The 6,256-nt window shown below is 53.4% G+C and overlaps 1 pseudogene; it reads left to right on the top strand.

Moving 5' to 3' along the window:
* Nucleotides 1-349: 349 nt before the first annotated feature.
* LOC123038238 (uncharacterized) lies at nucleotides 350-5,812 on the top strand (annotated as a pseudogene).
* The last annotated feature ends 444 nt before the right edge of the window (nucleotides 5,813-6,256 follow it).

The raw sequence follows: 6,256 nt of genomic DNA, 5'->3' as shown, positions 1-6,256 counted from the left end.
AGGAGATGATGAGCTCAAAAATGCTATGGAAGCTATTGTGCAGGCAAGAAAAGAAGCCAACGAGGTGAGGAAAATGGCAAGGACCCAAAATGCCGCGGCCGAGGAGAGGAGGGTGGCGGCCGAGGAGAGGAAGGTGGCTTTGGAGGAGAGGAATGTGAGCAATGAGGAGCGAACTAGATTGTTGGAATGGGAGAAGCACTTGTTCTTCTTGGACACAACTAACCTCAATGCGGCGCAAAAGGAGTATGTCAATCTTGCCCAACAAGAAGTCTTGATCCAAAAAAGAGCCATGGTTCGTGCAATGGGTGGCGGTGGCATCGGCGCCATGGGTGGCGGTGGCCTCGGCGCCATGGGTGGCATGGGTGGCTTGGGTGGCGGTGGCTTCGGCGCCTTCGGCGCCATGGGTGGCATGGGTGGCTTGGGTGGCTTTGGAGCACCCCCCGACGCTATGGCCACGATGGGAGGCATGAGTTTTGCTTCTCTCATGGGAGGCATGGGTGCACCTCCGGCCGCCATGGGCGGAATGTCTTTCGATGAGCCTCCTCGCACACATTCCCATGAAGATGCCGTTGAAGATCTTGCCAACACCGTCGGAGTTTCACGTGATGCGGTGCGCGATGAGGAAAGGGAGGAAGATTCATCTTCGGAGGTGGAAGAATCGTCTTCCGAAGATGAGGACGAGGACGAAGACGAGGACGAGGACGAGGAATGATGTGTCTTTCCTTTGTGTATTGAAATTGATTTGCATTTTGAACTTGGTTGGATGAATTTGTGAGCATGATTTTAAACTTATGGGCATGAACTTCTTCAACTTGTTTGTGTGAAATTTTTATTGTGTTGAAAATGTGCATCATTTTGTGTTGAAATATGCCATATAAAATGCACCGGCGAATCGCGCGCGCTGCATTTTGGCGCGCTGCTGAAGCGACGCGCGCAATGCGTTTTAACGCGGCCGCTGGAGTCAGCGCTGCGCGCCGCACTAAACCAACCGATGCGCGACATATGTGTTTTTTGCGCGCGACGCGGCCGGCGCCTATTGGAGATGCTCCGAGAGGCCGCCACTTTTCCGGCGAGGCTGGCCGTTTTCGGATGATCTCCTGTCCGTCCCCCGGCCCCGCGGCGCCACGCACACCTGATGGGTCCATCCTCTGTGGCCCTACCCGTCTCTCGTCATCATGGCCATTGATTCTGCCCGTGATCTAGATGTCGTTCCCACGCATGCATGCATGGACCGTGGAACAGCGACTACGACATTGGTCTTGCACAGTTCGGGCATGGCACATGCGGACATGGCCGGGGGATCCGTCGCGCAGAGACGTTCACTCGCGTCTTCCAACTTGGACGGCTGAGTGTTCGAGGTAAATCTCAGTCGAGCTGACATAAAAAACCCATTCAAAAACATGAAGTTACAGCTACGATCGAAGACGATATAGAAGAAAAACATAACAACTAAGATTGCCAACCAAATTAGAAGTTGCATATTCTAAAAAAAGGGTACATCAAGATCACTTGAAACCATCATGTTTTAGTTTGTTTTGCTTCTACTAGCATTGTATAGTTGTTACACATTTTAGTCTCGGACCATTCATTCTGCCCGTGATCTGAATGTCGCTGCGACGCATGCATGCATGGACCGTGGAACAGCGACTACGACACTGGCTTGCACAGTTCGGTCCAGACATGGCACATTCACGTGGGATCCGTCGCGCAGAGATGCTACCTCGCGTCTTACAACTTGCATAGCCGAGTGTTCGAGGTAAATCTCAGTCGATAGATCTGGCATTAAATCCCATGCAACAACATGAAGTTACAACTACGATCGAAGACGATAGAAGGAAAACATGAACAACTAACATTACCAACCAAATTAAAAGTTGCATATTCTCAACAAAAAAAAGGTTACTACATTAAGATCACTTGAAACCATCATGTTTTAGTTTTGCCCCTACTAGCATTATAGAGTTGTTACACGTTTTAGTCTCGATGACAACCGGTGATGGTTAATCAACTCCTTTGTAGCCACACACCGAGGCATAACACAAACAACACCATGCACGGCCGCCACGAGAGCCAGCGAACGAAGCCAAACAACCTAAACATGCAGAATATCCACTTAATTGTTGGCCCACCGGCGACCCCAAAGCTCCGACGCACTAAGAACCAATATGCCTAGGGAGTTTGGAATTCTAGAACAATTTTCAATTCATAATTTTTTTAGTCCACAAACATTTTTGGACCAAATAAGGTGGCACATTGAACCAGTGGCCTCCGGTTGGACAAAACACATACTACCTTCGTTCCTAAATATAAGTCTTTTTACTGATTTCATTATGGACTATATACAGAGCAAAATAAGTGAACTTACACTAAAAAAATACATCTATACTAGCAATGTGCCCGTGCAATTGCAACGGATCCAAAATAGAATAATATTCCCTCCATTCCACAATGTAGTGCTTCCTCTATCCCCGTGCTTCAACTTTGACCGTAAATTTAACTTTCAAGACCGATTGCGGCGAGAGCAAAAGTTATATCAGTGAATTCGTATTCGAAAGAAGTTTTTAATTATGTAACTTTTTCTCCCGCCGCAGTCGGTTTCGTTCGTTAAATTTATGGTCAAAGTTCGACCTTGAAAAGTGCGGGTGCACTATATTTTGGAATGGAGGGAGTACATGTTCACAAACTTGAAAGGAAAACACTCTAGTTTATATATATAGACACACAAATATAACATTTCACTCAAAATATATTTCTCAGGCTGTTTAGATGAGGTGAGGGAGGGATGTGGTTGGTTTCAAGATACTAAGGGATTTTCTACAAATTGGAACGGAGAAATGGGGTATTGTTGCAAAAATGCCATAACTTACCCCACAGTCGTTAGATGCAGATCTGATATTCAGGAATGACGGATGGCAGACACACCGTTATCACCAACTGGGTATTTTGTAGGAGTAGAGATACATTCCTATATAGTTTGTAGTGAAATCTCTAAAACGACTTTTATTTGAAAACGGAGGGAGTAGAACCTAATTTTGACCCGACACTCTTTCAGACGGAGTCCAAAACATCGGAGCTCTCGTAGACCTTTATTCTTAGAAAGATTAGTAATGCTAAGGACTAGCAGTAAACTAGTAATCACATAACAACCGGGCTTCTTTAACCGTATAACTAACTACAGTAAAGTGAGATCGATTACTGTCTATCCAGCAACTCGCCCCATCCGATCCGTGTTAGATCTGCTCCTGGACTCGCCACCAACCTCGAAGATCTACGAAATCAAACTCCACTAATCACGAGACGTGTAGTCCGTAGCAGAAAGAGTACAACTACATCACCAATCAACACACATCTCAACTCCTTCGTTGCACTTAGGAGGTGTGTATGCTTGGCTAAGATGGCAATGGCGTACACGTCTCGCCCCTACCTAATGTACGTGCGTGCTTGTGTTTTTGTACAGCCGGTAGTTGCATCCTGGACAGACTAGTACACAAACCAAGCCTGCTTCTAGAAGACACTGAACACGTGAGCTCCATTTGCACTTCGCACGAGTGACACTGACATGGTTGCATCGTAATATTCCTGATTGAGACACTTATTTTAAGGAGGGAGTAGAATTTACCGAAGAAACTTCAACAAATCGCACCCCGACTCCACCGATGCAAACCAGTGCTGGTGTATTACATGCACGCCTTTGGCGGGTCTCGATCGCCGTCCCCATCTCTTGTGTACATTTCCGACGTCCGCCATGCCTCGTCTTAATCATGAGATCTCGGCGTGACAACTGCATTTGCACGGCGATCACGCGGTCCAGACTTGAAGGTTGAAAGTGTCAACAGTCTCAAGAGCAGAGCACCCGGCCTCCAATCTATCTTCTAGAAGAAAAAGGAAATTCCGCAACGGTTGAAACCTCAAGATCTTCCCCGCAGCAGCCAGCCATGGAGCGGTCTCTGTCTCTCCCACTCTGCGTACGTATCCAGTGAGAGGACGACCGGTGTGGCAGGGGTGACGGCGATGAGTACCTCCCCCCTCGTCTGGCTAGCGTCCTCGCCGAATCTTCCAGGATCTTCAGCCGGACAATCGGATCAGCGTCATTGAAAACACGCACCTGGGCTACGTCCGGCGGCTAGCGGTACAGGCCGCGCACCATGCCAATGCACGCACGGCTCGGTGGGTGGGTGCGTGGTTGCCAGCAAAGGTACGTCCCACATTTGCATGCACGCCCGTGAGTGAGTACGTGACGTGACATGATCGACGTGCCCGGATCTCTTTTCCAATATCGCGGGCGGGCGTGGCGGGATCGGGCTATCCGTAGGCCCGCCGACGGATGGGCGGGCGGTGGATCCCGCCGCGATCTCGACAAGTCCGGCGAACCTGGCGGCCCAATCGAGCCAGCCCCGTGGCCACCCACCCAGCCAACGGCCGGACCCCCGCCCGGCATGCCATGGGCGCCGGCCGTGGCTCCCACGCCGCCACGTTCCCCTGGCGACTAGCTGGCGTTTCCTGGCGGCGGGCCAGCTCCGGATGCATGATCCAAACCGAAACTCCCTGTCTGTCGCCTGGCCATGGCCCGCCGGCGTCACGCACGCCTGATGGCTGATGGCCGATGGCCGATGGCCGCTCAATCCAATCCACCACGCCCTTCTCATGACTGGCTTTGATTCTCCTCGAGATTTGGGTGTCGACCGACTCGCTCTACACATGGATGGATGGGATCGTGGGACGGCAACTACGTCCGACTTGGATAGGTGCATGCATGCAACAAAGTAAATTGTACAGAAGTACCATAATTGGCGCATTGAAAGCAAATTGGTACCAAGTTTGGTAATTTTTACATGGCAGTACCAAGCTGGGGCTAGACGTTATAAAAAGGTCTAAATCACATATAAACGCGTATTGAAGGTGTATATGACCGGCGGGGCCCGCTTGTCAGCTGCCGATGTGGCATTTTTTTGCAGAAACACCCCGCACGGCGGAGCCCGGTCTGGATCGAGGGGGGGGATCCATCGAGCCCGAGCTCCCATCGCATCACCGCGGCCCCCGCTTGCGCCAGAGCTGCCCCTGCTCGCACCGCCGCGGCCTCTGCTCGTGGCCTCCACCGCCTCCTTCGGGGCCTCTGCACAACGGAAGCGCCTCCCTCCCCCCTCTCCCCGTCCGAGCTCGACACCATCTCCGCGCTCATCCCGGGGCTCATCTCTGAGGGCCAGGTCCCTGCCGTTGGCCGCCTCCTCTCCGCGGCGCTCCTCCTGCCCGGCTCACCGGAGCGCCTCCCGTTCCCCCCACTCGCGGAGCACCTCGCCTCCCTCCCCACGCTCACCCTGGCCTTCGCCCTGCTCACCGCGCTCCGCCACCACCCCGTCCGCACCCCGTCCGCCCCTCGCCGCTCCCGCTCGCCACCCCGCTCCTCGGCCACCTCCTCGCGATGCGCCGCGCCCGCGAGGCCGCTTTCGTGCTCCGCTGGCTCTGCCGCCCCGACTCCCCGCGCCGGCCCGACACCGCCACCTACGGCATCGCCGTCGGCGGGTTCTGCAGGTTCGGGGACCCTAGGAGCGCGCTCGTCGCCCTCGGCGAGATGGCCTCCGGCGGGGTTCCGCCCTCACTGGAGCTGCAGGAGGCGGTGCGGGATGCGATGCTGCAAGACGCGAGGATCGAGGAGGCGTGGGCGCTGGAGGAGGCTATGCAGCCGCCGGAGTCCAAGAAGACGGGAACCAAGGCGGCGCGTCAAGAGAGAGAGCTTCGGGTGAGAGAGAGAGAAGAAAAAATGGAAGGAGGAAGAGAAGGAGAGAGGCAGGGTGCGGGGACGGCCTGGTCCTGATCGCCAGCGGTGGTGCTCCGGTGGCCGTCCGGCGGCGCGGCGAGGAGGAGTCCAGGGCGGGGCGGGGGTTACGGGAGGCGAAGGAGCTCGGGCTCGAGGGGCTCCTCCCCTCGATCCAGATCGGGCCCTGCCGCGCGTGAGGACGAAGGAGGCGCGGGGGGTTTCTGCAAAAAGAATGCCACATCGGCAGCTGACATGCGGGCCCCGCCGGTCAGATACACCGTCAATACACGTTTATACGCGATTTAGACCTTTTTGTAACGTCTAGCCCCAGACTTGGTACTGACATGTAAAAAATACCAAACTTGATACCAATCTGCTTCCAATGCGCCAATTGTGATATTTCTGTGCAATTTACTCCATGCAACAGGCAGTAGTACAACGGTTACCGGCCGTAAAATGTTGGTAAAAACCGCAGAAGGCAAGCAGTAATGTCCGGGGCCT

The sequence above is a fragment of the Triticum aestivum genome, chromosome 2A (assembly GCF_018294505.1).
Source record: "Triticum aestivum cultivar Chinese Spring chromosome 2A, IWGSC CS RefSeq v2.1, whole genome shotgun sequence".
NCBI classification, from domain to species: domain Eukaryota; kingdom Viridiplantae; phylum Streptophyta; class Magnoliopsida; order Poales; family Poaceae; genus Triticum; species Triticum aestivum.
This window is presented reverse-complemented; position numbering and strand designations above follow the sequence as displayed.